Genomic DNA, 18,370 nt, shown 5'->3' with positions numbered 1-18,370 from the left:
GTTGAATTAAGTGCTTTTTGAATTCTCTTTTAATTCCAAAACTCTGATTTTATAAATGCTCTATATTCCATTCCTAATGGATCTTAAAGGATCTTAACTTCAAGGACACTTCATGAAAGTGTAAATACACATTCTATAATCATTTGAAAGGTTATTGAAATACTTTAATAATCAGCGAATTGCAAGTTAAGCAATGTTAAAGTATCCACACTCTTAAAGACTTTCTGCCAAGAAGGCATACATTTGTTAAGATTATGAAAAATTACTTATTATGCAGATAAAACAAGACAAAAAACTCTCCAACAATATGGAAATATGTGCTTGTCAAAAGTATTAACTTTGATAATAAGAATTTCATACAAAATGTTTGAATGGAAGAGGGAATCCCTATAGATGTGTTTTTCATATGCTGTGTACAAATGATTTTATATTGAATAAATCAAATCATGGAATATTAAATTTTCTTTTTTTCTTTTTTCCTGAGGCTGGGGTTAAGTGACTTGCTCAGGGTCACACAGCTAGGAAGTGTTAAGTGTCTGAGACCAAATTTGAACTCAGGTCCTCCTGAATTCAAGGCTAGTGCTCTATCCACTGCGCCACCTAGCTGCCCTGGAATATTGAATTTTCAAAACTTGATCTACAACCACTGAAGAAGTCATACACATAGGCAAAACTGAATGGATTCATTCATTCATTCATTCATTCAAGAGTATAGATTTTTTCAAAGAATGATTAAATATATACTGCATGCAAAGTACTAAACTCAGCATTTGGAATACAAATGTGATGATTGAAAAACTGAAAAGATAGAGTTTCTGGGCAATTGGTAATTTATCAAACAGTCCATTTAATAATAAATTGATGATCATTGGTTTCTTTTGGAAAACCAAAGGAAAAACAATGAAGGCACTGAATGATATAAAAACCTTTGTAAAAGGGTATGCTTCTAATAGAAGAAATTAACCATGATTTGTGGACATTTAATGAGGAGATGGGCTAGAAGTTTTCAAGCTCTTCCAGCTTGGAACAAAGTTTGATCACGAGAAACTCAGCTCCCTGCAGCAATCTGGACAGGAGAATCCATCTCTACCCAGACCATTCCAGGTGGTTTTCTCCTTCATGAACTGGGTCATCTCAATTCTAATGGAAAGTTATAAGGGCAGGGCTGTTCTCCTTGGGGCAAGAACTCAGTCAATTCAAATTCTACATATACTTCTCTCTACCTTGGTTGGATGGTATCTGGCCCAAGATTGAGGAGCATGTTTCCATAGGGTTGGAGTAATCCCATCACTCAGCTTTATCCTTTAGAGACCGACTGACTTTTTTAAGAGGAGTTGGATCCTAAATGGGGAAATAAAGGAAAAAAGTTTAATGATTGGTTATTAATATAACAAAAATATTTTTTCACAAAAGGTGAAAGATAGTCCTACTATCTAGGAGCTTACAGATTATGTCTTGGGCACTATTATAGGTTCCCAAAATACAAATGCAAAAATGAATCAGTCCCTACTCTTAAGGAGCTTACATGCTGTTAAGAATGAAGACACAGATAAATCAGTATTAAATATATACAAAGGAAAGACAAGCTAAGATGGCAATGTAAGGAAGCAGAACAGTCCAGCTTACTCCACATTTCCTCCAACAATAAGAACAATGATTGGAGTAATAATTGGAAAATTGAAGTGCAATGCTTTAATTTTCTAGACCAAGATCACAAATTTCATCTTTAGGCAAGTGAATAGGGTAGGACCATGGAACAGGGATTAATAGACTCTGGCCTAGAGCAGCAGTAAAGGAATAGACTCAATCCCTGATCCTAAACTACTGGCAAGGAGTTGTCTAGAAGAGATTCCAGAGCTCTTAATGAGGCCAGCCCAAAAGAAATCAAGGACTAGATCCTGGGCTCAGCCAGTAGCTTAGAGCTAGAGCATGAATTTAGTGCCCTGAGTTTAAAGCTCAGCCAGCAACTCAGAGATGTCCAGATCTAGCTCTAGGTCCAACACAAGAGGTGGGACATTTCCCAAATGCCTCAGGAGCCTGGATTAAGTATCTAGAGCCCTCATCTAGGAAAGATCATGGATTTAGCCCTCCACTCAGGAAAGTAGTACTGGATATCTTCAAGAAGGACTATGATAACAACTCCAAAAGAACTCTCAGCTTGGCCAGGAAATCTGTGTTAATTAGAGCAGAATGTTTGCAGAATGACTAGATAAACAAGCAGAAAAGAAGCTATTGAGGTTAGGGATGCCCAGGACAAAAACTCAGAAGAGTATTCTTCTAGAGTTATAGCTAGAAGCAAGGCCTCAAAGAAAAACACAATTAAAATACTAGTGATCAATAAGAATTCCTTGGAGAAATTATGTAAGAATTTAAAAATTAGTGTAAATGGTATAAATGAAATGAAAATGATAGAGCAAAGAATTGAGAGATGAGGAGAGATTTGAAAAAGATTAACAGCTTGGCACTAGAGATAGAAATCTTTATCCAAATAATAGACTTTATGAATATAAGAAGGAACCAAAAGTTAATGATACTATGAGAAAAGTAAAAATACTAAGACAAAATAATAAAAAGATTGGGAAAAATGTAATATATTTTGTAAACAAACTAGAAAATAGGTCAAAGAGAGACAATGTAAAAATTAGTAAATTACCATGATCTATGATCAGAAAGAGACTCTATTATCATATTTCAAGAAATTATGATAGGAAGCTTCCTAGATCTCTTAGAACCAAGGGACAAAGTAAAAAATAGAAAGTTTCTATCTGTCATTTCCTGAAACAAACCTCAAAATAAAAATTCCTAGGATCATAGACAATATCCAGTGCTTCTATGTTGAAGAACAATAAGACAAGCAACCAAAAAGAGAGATTTTAAATTCTGAGAAAACAACTAGAATCACATAAAACCCAGCAGCTCCCATTTAGAGGAAAAGGAAGCATGGAAAAGCAAAAGACTTACAACCAAGAATAATTTCAATAAAAGGAAAAAATGAACCTTTAATGAAATAGAGCACATTCAATGAAAACACCAAAATTTGGTAGAAACTTTGAAATAAAAACACAGGAGTGAAAAAAAAAACATGCAGATAAATAATCATAAAAGAATTTATAAGACGGATTGTAATGGGTAAAGAGATGATGCACACTCCCTAGGTCTTGTGAAATTAGAAAGAGTCTTAGAGAAACTCCAAAAAGATGGAAGTTCTAGAAGTAAATTTCATTATGCTTTAATTAAGGAAGAATTGAAAGGGAATGAAAGAAAGGATACTTTATGAAAGAAAGGGAAAAAATGGAAAATGTTATACAATCAAGTGGGTATAAGTAAAAGTTTGTATAAAAGAAAATAGGACAGAAGGATCTGAGTTCAAATTTGGTCTTAGACACTTAATATTTCCTAGCTGTGTGACCCTGGGCAAGTCACTTAACCCCAATTGCCTCAGAAGAAAGAAAAGAAAAGAAAGAAAGAAAGAGAAAGAAAGAAAACAGGAATTTAGTGTTTTTTGAACCTCACTTTGAAGCAGAACGAAGCAAGTAAAACCAAGAGAGCAATTTAATACAATAACAAGAACATTAAAAAGACAAATAATTTTGAACAGCTCAAGAACTCTGATTAGTTCAGTGTTCAAGTACAATTCCAGAAGATTAATGATTTAAGATATTGCCTACCTCTTAACAGAGGGATCAATTAAACAGAATCAGACAAATATTTTTTAGATATGGTCAATGTGGGAATATGTTTTGCTTGTCTGTGTATTTATTGCAGGGATTTGGTTTTTCTCTTTCCCCTTAGTGTGGGAGAATAAGTGGGTGGGAGGAAAAGAGCGCATGCTTACTAATTTAAAACAAATTTTAATTAAAAAAAAAAACAAATATATTAAAAGTAATGCAAAATAAATCCCACTAGCAACTGGGGATATTGAAGGAGGCTACACTTGACCTAAGCATTAAAGGAAACTAGGAATGTTAATATTCGTTGATCATGTATCCATTTAGAGGTCTTAGGCTTATGTGTTTGTGTTAGTTTCCTATATATCTTGGCTATTAGATACTTAGCAGAGAAACTTGATGCAAAGGTGGTTCCCTCCCTCCTTGCATTTTTTTTAATTGAAAAATTCTCATTTTAACCTTGCAGTATTGCTTTTATTTATGTAAATGCCTTTCAATTTCTTATAATGAAAATTATCTATTTTATTTTATGATTATCTCTTTTTTTTAAAAAATAATTCTCTCCCAGCCATAATTTTGAAAGGTAATTAATCTTGCTCTCATCTTCTTTCTTTCTAATCATGTAAAAAATCTTGTATTTGAGCTTACTATAGTATTTGGTTAAAGTAAGGTGTTGGTCTTAATCTGATTTCTGCCAAACTGCTTTGCAATTCTGATAGCTTTTGCCAATAGGAAATTCTTTAAGTAATTTTTGTTCATGGGTTTATTGAAGGCTATTTCTGATTCTCCTTTGTCTAGTTTTATATTGATCTCTTTGTTAATCTTTTTCCTATTTTTAATCAAGAACAAATAGTTTTGATAACTATTGCTTTTTAATATAACTTGAGGCATGGAAATGCTAATTTGTCTTTTATTCCTACTTAAAAAATATATTCCCCTTGAGATTATAGATCTTTTGTTCCTTCAAATGGCTTTTGTTATTTCAATCTAAAAATAACCTCTCTATAAAATATCCTCTTGATTAATATAACACTACATCCCTAAATTAATTTAGGTAATATGTTCAATTTTATTATACTAGTGTGTTCTAAGTATGAATAATGAATATACTTCCACCTCCAATTATTTAAATCATCCTTTATAATTAAATTTTACTGTGAATTTTATCACTTTTAGCCACAGTATGAAACATATTCATGGGCAATGGATAGTCTTTCAATTATTTGATATTCTTTATTATTATTTTGCAATTAATTCTTACCATGAATTACACTAGTTGGGGCCATAGTTTGAAACATATAAGACAATCTGAGGATACTAACTCTTGACTGATATTGTTCCCTACCATAGATCTGTGCTTCATCCCAGTACACTGCTTTGTTTTGTCTTTGACTTCAGTTCCTCAAATCCTCTGGGATGTGAAGCTTGTGACACTATATCCTTTTGCATATAAATAGTTAGGTTCAGATCTAGCCAAGAATTCTCTCTGTCTTTATGTCTGTCATATGCATACACCCTGCTTGTCTTGAAAGGTGAAGAATCCAGAGAAATGTGGAAAGACATTTGAAAACTATACACCATGGTGCTATGATAATGTGAAAGGAAAGAACAATATGACCAAACTGAATGCCATGTAATTAGAATGACTAGTGTAGGGTGTAATGGGCCAGAACTCTGGAGAAATGTACTTGAAACAAGGTAAGATTTATATCTTGCATGTCCACTCTCATAGTGGACTTTCAAGTCCTATTTTTGGTGGAAATTCAAAGGCAGATAGCCTTCTAACCATGTTAGCCAATACTCCTTTATTTCAGGCAGCTCAAGAATCTCATTCTAAATATTACTAGGCTGCTCGAGCTTTATGTTTACAATTTGGAATAACAAGAGAGGAAGCTAGGAGCATATACTTCTAAACATTTTGCACAGTTTTATGCACAGTATCAGATTTTACACACCACTGTCATGCCTTTTAATCTTCAAAGACAGGCAATAGTAGAGAGGAGAAACAGAGACATTAAGACACTCCTCCAAAAACAAAAGAATGAGGGAGCCACAGGTAACCCTAGAGAACTTCTAAATTTATCTCTCTATACATTAATTTTTAAATTTTTGATAAAGATGCACTGGCTCTAGCAGACAGGTTTTATAACCCACCAGAAAGGCAGTGTCCAGTGTGAGCAGCTCCACTATCTGTAATCACCAGGTGATGTGGAGAGATCCAGAAAGTGGTGAATGGAAGGGACCAGATAGGTTAACTGCTTTGGGGAAAGGGTTTGCTTGCATCTCTACAGATGGAGAAGGAATCAGATGGGTGGCAACAAGCCGTATTCACCTTGCCCATCAGAGAGAGACAGAAAAAGAGAAAAACCTCAAAACAAAGGAGAAAACTCAAGAAACATTGGGTGGTTCCATTTCTGATTATATGTGCCACTGAAAAAGCATGACTGTTAACCCAATGTATATGGAAATTGACTCATGAACATCAAAAATTGTTGATAAGACTGTTGCAGAACTTCAAAACCAGCAGGAATCATTGGATTCCCTGACATATAAAGTAATGGACAATAGATTGGTTTTGGACTATTTCTAGGACTTATGGACATGTATAATTCCTCATGTTGATTCATGTTGTTGTTACATCACTACTAGCCTGTGTTATATTTCTATGTGCTTGCATAATACCTCCCAAGCTGATGGATTTATGTATACCTGTTTCACGTGAGACCCTTCAGAAACCTGCTAACAAAATCTGGTTCACTCTCCATTTCCCTTTGATGTTTTCACCTTCCTTTCTGAGAAGTCAGAACAAACAAATAAACAAAAAAAAAAAACAGGAGATATTGGGCCAGAACTCTGGAGAAATGTACTTGAAATGAGGATTCTTACAACAGTATGTTAACTCAGAGAATTGATAAGACAATGGTTATCTAGTTTAGCATATGAGTTTTCTAGTTCAGTATGATTGATTTAATCTTTCAACAAATAATGGTTCCCTAGTGATATAATGATTGGTTTATACTCAGTATGATGGATTGATTTAATTGTAATAGATTATATAAACTGGGGACAAACTCACCCACAGAAAGAAGACTTGACCCGCCTCATGGTGGCTTTCCTGCCTTCATCACTTCTCCACTAAGACCAAGGACTTGGGCTGGTCCCGAGATCCTCCAGAGAGCTTGTCTGGACACTGAATTTTAATCCACACCAGTGTGGGGGCTCTAGAAAGCAATGGTACATTTTTATCACCTAACTTGGGGTCTCTAGAAAGCAGGACATTACACTGAGATGTGCAGACTGCTGACTGGCTGAGACTGCTGATGCACTGGGAGACTGAAGGAGACAATAGACTTTGGACTTTATCCCTGACTATTTTCAAGGTGATTATTCTGCTGAGATTAAGGCTGGTATGAAGGCCTATTTGGAGGACCTCCAGAAAGCTAACCAGCACATTACACTAGGGTTCCTTGCTCCTCCTCTTACTTTACTATGAGGCCAGCCTTTGCTTCTGACATGAGGAGACATTCAACCTGTTTTTCACAATGAGCATCAAGGGAAAAACTAGAAAATAATAGTATCTGGTTGATCATTAAAATGATGAGTTTAGTTTTTTTTTTTTTAAGTTTTGCACATTACTTCCCCTCCCAAGTCCTGCAGTAGAAAGTGTTTCCTGAATTATGCAAATAATTGCCTCATTTTTTTTGTTCTTTTCATTGCCCATATAGACTCAATCATGATTTAATACTTCAAAACTTCAGCTGCTTGATTTTCCCAAGCCATTTTCCTTGAAGAACAAATTAAACATAATCTATTATTATTATACCTGCCTTATAGAGAAGAGTAAATGGTGAATGTCAAAGCATTTGGAAGATGAAAATCTTTATGTAGTGCTGTGATTAATATTTATTAATATGAAGGCCTAAAGTAATAACAAAAATTGAGAAGCAATTTTTGCTTTCACTCCTACACGTTATGCTTTTCTCTTTTTTCTTCCTATTTCTTTAACATAAGCCATGCTATCAGAATTTCAAATTAAGACAGGCAGCCCACAGGACCCTAAAACTGCCTTCCCTTCAACAAGAGTTCTTGATGACAATTCATGATCATAATCACAGCTCACTGTTCACATTCAGCCAAACCCACTATCTTAGAATTGAGGAAAGTGGTTTTGCCATTATTTGAGCACCAGCTGGTGGCCTGTTCTAAAAGCTGTGAATAAAGCAGCATTCATTCTGCTGTTGGACAGGGTTGCACTGCTGCAGGCTTTCAATTCATCTGGAGAAATCTACAATGGGAGCCCAGGGAGAGGTGCTTTATTATATGGCCTTGAGAGGAAAGCAACATGGTAAATTACTTCACTCAGGCTTCTTCCTGATCCCTGATTGTGACAAGGTATTGTGTTTTCTTTCCCAAATTGCTAATGATGGAATGTATCGGGGTAGAGAGGAGAGACCTCCAAAATTCATTTCTAGTTGCTTGTCTTATATTCCAATGACTTTTCCAGCTGAACATAGATACCAGCTAACATATGTGACTATAATAGAAATAATAGATGTGTTTATGATTTTTTTCTTATTTCTATGGATCATTTAGAGAAAAAAGTCAGGCTCAAGCTACTCAAATGGATGCCCATGTTGGGCAAATCCCAAGATGCCCAGCCACTGAATAGTTTCCAGATGTGGTAGATTTCCATCGCTATTTCCTTCTTCATATTTAAAAGTCAAGGACTACAAGTGGCCCCATACCAGTTATTAGGAAAAAATGTCAAGTATTTTTCAGAATAATACTAAGATATTTTAATTTTTAATATGATATATATTCATACATATATATTATACATACTTATATACATACACACATGTGTGCATGTGTGTATGTGTGTGTGTGTGTGTGTGTGTGTGTGTGTGTGTGTGTGTGTGTGTGTAAAAGAGGAGATTCTTTGCCTCAATTGCTACCTAGCCTTAATCACTGCAAATGGTACAGTCTCAGTCATATTGAGACTTGTTGAAGACTTCAGCTTAAAAAGGCCAGTGTCTCCCATTTTATCCAGGGCCATCTCCAGTTGTCCTGAACTATATCTGGCCACTGGATTTAGATGATTCTGGAGGGGAAAGTGAAGTAGGTAACCTTGACCAGCTCTCCCTCATCTAAATCCAATTCACTTGAATGTTATAGTATCACCTCCCTGATATTATGAACTTTCTTTCTTTCTTTCTTTCTTTCTTTCTTTCTTTCTTTCTTTCTTTCTTTCTTTCTTTCTTTCTTTCTTTCTTTCTTTCTTTCTTTCTTTCTTTCTTTCTTTCTTTCTTTGAAAAGGACAAATAATAACAACAAATATATATCTATACATAATATAATATGATAAATATACTATAATATAATATAAAAGGGGAATTCTCAACAATTTTAAATAGTATAGATGATTCCTAAGACCAAAAAAATTGAGAATTATTACATTAAAGGAACTGTAAAAATCTGCCACAGAAATAATTATCCATTCTCAGAAAAGTTACTACAGCTTGAACATTATTTCTTGCTTAGGAATGTCATAAGCACTCCTTGCAAAAAGTGCCACTATTGATTAATGTGCTTGTAAGTGTATATTAGAAGCACATTCCTGAAGTTTTTTTTTTTTTTATCTCTTGTAACTTTGACTTTTGTTTTTCTTTTCATTTTGCAAGATTTTCTGGAAATTGTAGTAATATACCAGGTAATGGTATCAAAGAATAAAAATTTAAGGAATTTTAAAATATTTTTAAAAAGGGGATAAAAGAGTAACAGCTGGAAAAGAAAAGGAAGTGGTCATGTAAAATAACTGAAGGTTGGAGAAGCTTCCATGTAAAAAGACTCAGAAATGAAAATGGGAGGCAGTAGAGTACAGTGGAAAAGAACACTACCTCTGGAGTTGGAGGTCTTGGGCTCAAAGCCCACATGTGGTGATTGCTAGGCTAAAAGTGGAGTTTGGATGTAGATAGCATTTGAGACCCTTTTCAATTCTATCTCTATGATCTTGAATCTTATGATCCTACAGACTTGTTCTTCTGGAATCCTAAAAATAGGGGGTGGTCCTTGATGTGGTAAAGAAGTAGGCTCAGGGATAAAGAGAAGAGAGTAATACACTGAACAGGGGTAGTACATTTAGGGGCGAGGACTAGTAAACACAAAGCAGTAAAGCTGTATTTTTATGTATAACAGATAAAGGAAATAAATAGGTGCCTCTAGGCTAGAACTTTCTAACCTCAGAAGAAACTGTGTTAGAATTTCATACTTCCTTTGAATTTTGTATACAATTATATATATATATATATATATATATATATATATATATATATATATATATATATATATATATATATATATATATATATATATATATATATATATATATATATATATATATATATATATTTTTTTTTTTTTCCCCCTCCACACTTTTATAGGGCTCTGACTCTCAAGCCAATGGACCATGAAAACATTCACTGTTATGGGGTTAAGATTTCATAAAGAGCACTGCCCTCACCTGGTAGAATTGCCACAAGAGCTCTTTCCCACACAATTTTCTTCCTTTTATCACCTAAATAAATAAATGAATACCATACTTATACACATACATACATACGGCTGGAAAAGGTCTAAAAGTGATTATGTAAAATAACTAAAGGAATAGAGTTTGCTGTCAGAATCTTAGTTAGGACTTCTCATAGCTATTTTTCTATACAAGCAATGTTTCTTCTTCCAGCTCTTCCTACTTCTCTTTCTCTTCTGCAGGTCTTCCTCTTCCTCTACTTCTTCAAGCTCCTTTTCCAATTCTTCCTCCTCTTTTTTTTCTCTGACTTCTCCTAGTTCCTCCTTTCCTCTTCCATTTCCTCCTCCTTGTTCAGTCCCTCCTGAGATGGGAAGAGGAAAGGGCAGGGAATTGTCATGTACCAGTAATTCATGAAATAATTGGGTTTATGGTTCCATTAGACTTGAATTCTTCAAAAATAACGTAGAAATGACTGAAATTCAAAATTCAATTCAACAAAAATGTATTAGCTGCTACTGATGAGAGTTAGGAAAGGGGGAAACCCCTTTTGGTATGGAGCAAGGATACATAGTTAAATGGAGTCTAGTGAGGGTGTAGAGTCACCTGTAAAGAAATTTACAGGCCTGAAAAACTAGATTGATAAAAGAGGTTTATTGTAGAGTTTGGAAGTAAGATTAAAAGATAGAAAAACACTAGAGCCTGTGTGGCTCCGGTGGGCAGAAATCCTTGACATGACCAGTGTAAGGATGCCATGTTTGGGACCTCTGCAATGAGTGGACTCCAGAGTTTCCTTTTTATAATCTTGAAGGTAGGTGGAGTCCCAGGCTCCTGGTGGGTTTTCAGCCAGGGTCAGCCAGAATTCAATGGGTTTTCAGATAAGGAAGAAACTGTTTGTGGGGGTTGGGAAACCTGACCAGATAGTGGGGGTCTGGGAAAACCCAAGTTAGCTCAGATCTGGTGGGGGCTGGGGAAAGCCAGGATATCATTGGAATTCAAAAGGGTGCTTTTTGACCAGGATTTGTGAATCAAAAGATCCTAGCTTCTTCAGCCATGATGGGGTTGGAAATTAGAAAGGAATCTTAAAGGGACCTCAAATCCCATCACTACTGTGAGCAATGCAATCTGCTGGACATACAAAGACAAAAGCAAAAAAATCCTATTCTCAAGACATTTCCTATCTAACAAGGGGGGACAATATATTCAAAAAATATGTACACAAAAAGTATAGACAAAGTAATAATCCAATCAACAAGCAGTTATTGTGTACATTATGATAGGCACTGGACATAAAGACAAAGAATGAAACAATCTCTACTGGCAAGGAGCTTATACAAAAGAATATTAAATAGGGAGAAAGTGTTGTTAAATGAAGGGATGGGAAGAATGAGTAAAGGCCTCATGAAGAAGGTGGATCTTGAGCTGACCTTTGGGGTGTGAAAAGTTGGAAAGGTATAATTTCTAGGTAATCACTTTTTAAAATTATGGCTAATAAAAGGATGGTCATTCAGTTTTCTCTCATAAACCAAAAACCCTTCATTATGGGCATCTTGATACTTCTATACTTTAGGAAGAGTAGATGTTCCCAAAAGGCAGTAATCAACTCTTATTGGTTAGTAATTAATGAGAGGATGAATATTAATGAAAGGCAGAGCTATTCTAATGAGGAGCTAGGGGAACTTGACTTTGATTATATTATTCTTACTTTTCTCAAATTACTCCCAACCTCAGGATCCTCTACTCAAGTCTGAGTAGAATACAATGGGTTAATTAGATTCTTGCTTAAATTCTATGTAAGATTTTTCTAGTTCTAGTGGATAAAGATAAAGATTCCACCTAGATAAAATGGTCTAGGTGAGGTAAACTTTGGGGCAAGATGAGTAATGTCCTTCAAAGACTGGCTGTATTAACTATAGGGGTTTATTTCGGAATGAAGAAATAAAAGAAAACACTTGGTAGAGAGAATTAATTGTTTCCCTTATTGGAAAGCTAAGAATTCTATGAGAGAAGTGAGAGAGTCCATTTTAGACATGAAACACCACTTGAACAAAGGAACAAAAGTGGGACATGGAATGGTCCCGTATAAGCAGTAGCTAGCAAGTCACTTGGCCAAGGAAACAGAATCTTAAAAGATAATAATGTGAAAGAATGGAAAGGTAGAAGACAGACAGTGGTCATTTCTGAAATTTAAACCCACTGTAATAGAGCTGAAGGCACTAAAATATGTATTTATGCAAGCTACTCTTAGAATGTGTCCCCTATATCTGGAATGATCTCCTTCCTTTCAAGTTCTGGGATCTCTAGCTAGGCTTTTCTAGATCCTCTTAATTGTTTATGCTCTTACTCCCACTGTTGAACTTATTCCATGTTTACTTTACATGTTCTTTGCTTACCTTACAAAGGAATTATAGGCAATGGTAGGCTTGATGGCAAAGGTATATCACCATGCTCTGTGGCTGAAGTATTGTCTTTGGAGTCAGGTCTCTTCCCCAATTGAAAAAGTTGTTGTGTTATAGTACCTAGTGTCTTTTTCACTTGAAATGTCTGTTCTGAGCTTTGAACCAGGCAATCTTTGCACAACGAATACGTGATCTATTTTGTTTTAGGGTCCTCTGATAGTTCATTAACCTCTTCCTAGAGATCAGGTAGTTCACCTAATTCTACTATAGTCAATAAATAGTTGTGGTTAATTGTCTTTACAAGCTCCTTTCTAGTTTCTGGATCTATTCTAATAATGGACAAGTTACCCTTCTCTCCATTACCAATCACAGAGCAACTTTCCATCAACCTATTAATCTGTGTTTACCATGGATTTTTTTTTTTAGCAAAATCCATTCTCCTTGAAGGTCTTGAGTATGAACTTCAGAATGAGACTGCCACTTGTTTCTTTCAAAACTCTTGACTGAAGTCATAGCTAATTGGTATGCTTCTATTAGTTTCCTGCACTTTTCCTAGCTTTCAAGTGTCTGAGGCTGGATTTGAATCCCATCCAGGGCTCTACCACAACCTCGCTGCTGGCACAAGACAAGGGAGCCTTGTACAATATGGTCTTGATGAACACTTACAGACTGTAGAATAAACTAGACTGAAGTTGTACATAAAGTCTGCTCAGTTTGATTGGGGGACCTGCTCTTGCCCTAAAGGGCACATAGAGAATCAGTAAACTACTTGAAATTGAAGATTCAAGTGATCTGTCAGCTTAGTGAGGAAGGGGTATTTTTAGCCTCAGTTCCTTCTTCCTTGTGCTCTTTGAACAGAGGAAGATCTTATGAACTCCAAATGGCCAAAGAGTTTGACTTATCATCAGCATTCTAGCAACATCATCAGGAAATGTGACTAGTAGAAGTATCTGAACTGGGGACCATGAATAACTTGAATACTCTGAGGAAAGGAAAGTTCAGAATTCTTCAATAGACCCAGGAGAAGAGGTATACTGTTTTTAAGGGTAACATACTGAGGACTTCGGGAGAAAGACTTCCAAGAGCTACTGAGCCAGCTCTTTGCCACATTTTCTTTCTATGCTTATACCTGCCTCTTCTCTGGATTCTGTATACTGATGGGAAAATGTGTCACTTTTTGTACCCACTCATCTTACTATACAACTTTAATAAATAAAAACTAATTAAGTCTAGTTGACTAAACAATATCAAATGATAATTATGGGAAAGAAGCATATTAGTTGGAACATGTGACTTATGGGATTAGAAATAGACCTCCCAGGCCTTCAGTGTGATTCCTAGATCAGTCTCTGGAAACCCGAACCTATCATTATAAATGGAAAATTTGGAGAGAAGATTCCAAAATATGTTCTACACAACAAACAGAAATACTTTTATTGAAATTGAGTAAAAATATCTGTCCAGAGGTTTATAAATTTATTGCATAATGAGCCAGAATCTTGTAATACTATGACGTAGTAAGAATCTGGATTTACTCTCTTATGTACAATTACATCTCCCTATCACGGTTCTAGTGGTACCTCTGAGGGTTTTAATGAAATATTTCTTCTTCATTGTTATTATCCCATGAGGGTTCTGTCCCCACAATTAACGACAAATAATTAAGCCCTCTGTTTCATTTAGCTAATTAACACCAATTAGCTTTTTGTTGTTCAACCATGTCCCACTCTTCATGAACCCATTTGGAGTTTTCATGGAAAAGATACTGCTTTGCCATTTTACAGATGAAGAGACTGAGGCAATCAGAGTGAAGTGACTTGCCCAGGGTCACATAGGAAGTGTCTAAGGTTGTATCTGAACTCAGATCTTGCCAACTTAGGGCCTGCAGCTCTAGCCACTGTGCACCTAGCTGCCCAATTAGCTTTTGCAAAGAAGTATTTGCTGCAAAGCTTTCTAACAAGACTAAAAGTATAAGCATTCTCTCTCTCCCAGCAACATCTGGGAAGCAAACTCTCCTCTATTCTACCTCCTACTTCTGGTGAGAGTGGAATCATTTATGCAGTCTGACCTTTCTCCCCTTCCCTTTGCCTCCTATTTATTTCATTCCCAGTTCACAACACCCGTGTCAGCAAAGGCTGCCCTGCAACTCCTTCAGATGTTATAATTCACAGATGTGGAGTCTCTTGGAGAATTGACCTGTTCCTTAACAGAGGAATAGTGAGGTTAAGTGAATTGCCTAGAATAAAACTTAGTGATTATATGAGGCAGGATTTGAAGTGAGATCTTCCTCACCCCCTCTCAGTTCTGTGCTCTATGAGGTGTGACCCCCTCATCAGTGTAGTCATGTGAGTTTAGAGTAGAAGATGAAGGTGAGAAGTGCTGAAGAGTTAGAAGGAATGTCATTTAAAAAAAAAATCAAAAGTTCAGTGTCCTCCTCATTCATTTATAAGGACTTGGGGACCCAAAGCAGCAGGTCAAAAGGTGTGTTTGGTTACCTCAGGCCAGAATTATCCAGAATAGGATTTGACTGGCTTCCAATCCAGGAATCATGGTGTATTACAAATCTGTACACAAGAAACACAATTTCAAGGAATTATAGAATCTCATAAGTCAAAGGAGACATGATATATTACTTTTTTTTCCTTTTACTGCTATTGCTAAGATTTTCAATACAATACTGAATAATATTGGTGACAGTGGGCATCCTTGTTTCACACTTGAGAAGGCTTCTAGTTGATCCTCATTATAAATAATACTTGTTGATGGTTTTAAATGTTTTTTACCAACTTAAGAAAAAATCATTTATACCTGTACTTTCAACTGTTTTTTTTTAAATAGAAATGTGTGTTGTACTTTATCAAAAGTTTTTTCTGCATTTGTTGATATAATTGTATGATTTTTTACTTTGATTATTGATATAATCATTTAATACTTTTCCTCATTTAAAAATTGTGAGTAGGCTGATTTTCCTGCATCCCTGCATTCCTGATATAAATTTCATTTGGTCATAATGAATAATCTTTGTAATATATTATCAGTTTTAGTGTTATGATATTCTAATAATACCCACAAGACATAGTTTAGCCTAGAGGTATCAAATATGCACCAGCCAATAGGCTGTATGTGGTGCACAACAATCATAATTTGAAACACATTAAGATGTAATTGAAGAACTATTAACAAAATAAAAAAAATAATAAAATGCATATAATATTAATATGTCACTTTCTAAGTTAATATGAAGCTTATAGGAATCCTTATATATATTTTATGTGGCCCCCATTTCTTTTTTTTCTTAATAGTGTTTTATTTTTCAAAAGGCATATAAAGATAGTTTCCATTCTGCTTTAAACGTGTTTCTTGTAAACAACATATTGTAGAATTCTGGCTTTTAATACAATCTGCAGGTAGCAGACATCCATTTAGCTTCCATTTTATAGGAGAGTTCATCCCATTCATATTCAAAGTTAAAATGACTAATTCTGTATTTCCCACCATCTTATTTTCACCAAGCTATACTTTTCTTTTCCTTTTCCCCCTTTCTTTACTCCTCAGTATTTTGCTTCTGACCACCATCTCTCTCAAATAGCCCTTCCCCTTTCTAATACCTTTCCCCTACTACTTCTGTTTTCCCTTCTATTAGCCACTTCTTTCCTTTCTCCTTTCCCCTCCCACTTCTCTATAGGGTGAGACAAGTTTCTCTGTGAAGCCAAATGTGTTTGATATGAAGTGTTAAGTGTTTGAAGCCAGATTTGAACTCAGGTCTTCTTGACTTCAGGGCTGATGCTCCACTGTGCCACCTACCTGCCTCCCTTTCCCTCAGTTATAAAAGATCTTCTTTGCCTCTTCATGAGATGTAATTTACCTCATTTTACCTCCCTTTTCCTCTTTTTCCAGTACAATTTCCTTTCTACATCTTTCTTTTTTATATTATCACAATAAAATCAATTATACCTGTACCCTCTAAGTATACCCATAACAGAGAGATATAGTCTCAAGAATTCTTTTCTTTTTACTTTCTTATGTTTTTGAGTTCTGTGTTTGGAGATCAAATTTTCTGTTTGGCTCTGATCTTTTTTTATAAGAAATAAATGAAATTCATCTGTATCATTAAATGTCCATCTTTTCCCCTGAAAGATAATGCTCAGTTTTGCCGGAGAGTTCATTCTTGGCTACAATCCAAGTTCCTTTGCCATTTGGAATATCAGATTCCAGATTCTTCAATCCTTTAAGGTAGAAACTGCTAGGACTTGGGTAATGTTGAATGTGACTCCTTAATATTTGAATTTTTTATGACTGCTTGCAATATTTTCTCCTTGATCTGATAATTCTGAAATTTAGCTATGGTATTCCTTGGAGTTTTCATTTGGGGGGTCTCTTTCAGAATCAAGAATCAATGAAACATCAAGAATCAATCAAACAAAAAAATTAAAAAAAATTTAAAAATAGAAGAAAATGTTGCATACCTCCTTGGAAAAACAACTGACTTGAAAAATAGATCTAGGACAGAAAAATCTAAGGATAATTGGATTTTTTGAAAACCATGATGAAAAGAGTTGAGACATCATCTTTCAGAAGATCATCAAGGAAAACTGCCCTGGTGACCTAGAATCAGAGGATAAAATAGCCATTGAAAGAATTTACTAATCACCTTCCTCCTCTGATTTGGACCTGCTCTGCAGAGCTTGTTTTTTGGCTTAGGGCTACTGTTTGGTGAGAGCCTTTCATGTATAGACTGATCCAGACTAAGTGTATTGTTCTGCCCATATTCATTCCATTCTATTTCTGCATTTCTTTTTTCACCTCTAGTTACAGTAAACAAATCAATGCTATTATTCCTGTAAAGAACATGATTCAATTGTTCTTTGCTACATTCTTCATCTCAGTGATTTCCTGGAGCAAAATATTTCTCATTACTCAATATGTATGTTGTCTTCCTCATTAGAATTTAATCTCATTGAAAGCATAAACTATTTAAAAAATTTCCTATTACTTAGCAGTGCTTGGCACATAATAAGTGTTTAATTAATGCATTCTAAACTCATTCATTTGATCAGATAAGTAGTTTAGTGGATGGAGTTCTGAGCCTAGAGTCAAGAAGACCAGAATTCAAATATAGTTGCAGCCACATAGGACCTATGGGACCCCAGACAACTTACTTCACCCTATTTGTCTCAATTTCTCCATCTGTAAAATAAGTTGGAGAAGAAAATGTCAAACCACTCCAATATCTTTTCTAAGAAAAAAAAAACCATCTGAACAACCACAAAACTTATTCATTCATGGCTTCTAAAGTTCCTTTCAGCTTTAGATAAGTGAATCTATTGTGATCATGTGTACATGTGTGTACATGCGAACTAGGTAAAGTGGGAATTTCACATCTGTTCACTTTTGTTTTCTATTTGTTTCCCTTTTATTCTACTTATGGTGACTTCATGATACACTGACTCTCCAATGTCTCTTACATCAGCCAGAATGTGGGTAATGTGATTCTGAGGGCATTTCTTATGAATGGATGTTCATGTTTCTAAAAGAATTTCTTAAGTTCATTTGACACCTAACATAGTACCATTGACAAATTACTGTACTTCTAGTTCTAAAACATTGTTGATAATATGTGCAAACAACATCCATGTACTATAACATCTGGAGAAACATCTGCTTAAGTAGCATCATGTGATTTTGGAATCACTGTTGTTTTCTTCTCTGGGTTATAAAACCATGAAGTAATGCCAAGCTTGTAGGTCAGCTACTTTCATGTGTCTGAACACAATTGTCAC

Source organism: Sminthopsis crassicaudata, chromosome 1 (assembly GCF_048593235.1).
Source record: "Sminthopsis crassicaudata isolate SCR6 chromosome 1, ASM4859323v1, whole genome shotgun sequence".
NCBI lineage: Eukaryota > Metazoa > Chordata > Mammalia > Dasyuromorphia > Dasyuridae > Sminthopsis > Sminthopsis crassicaudata.
This window is presented reverse-complemented; position numbering follows the sequence as displayed.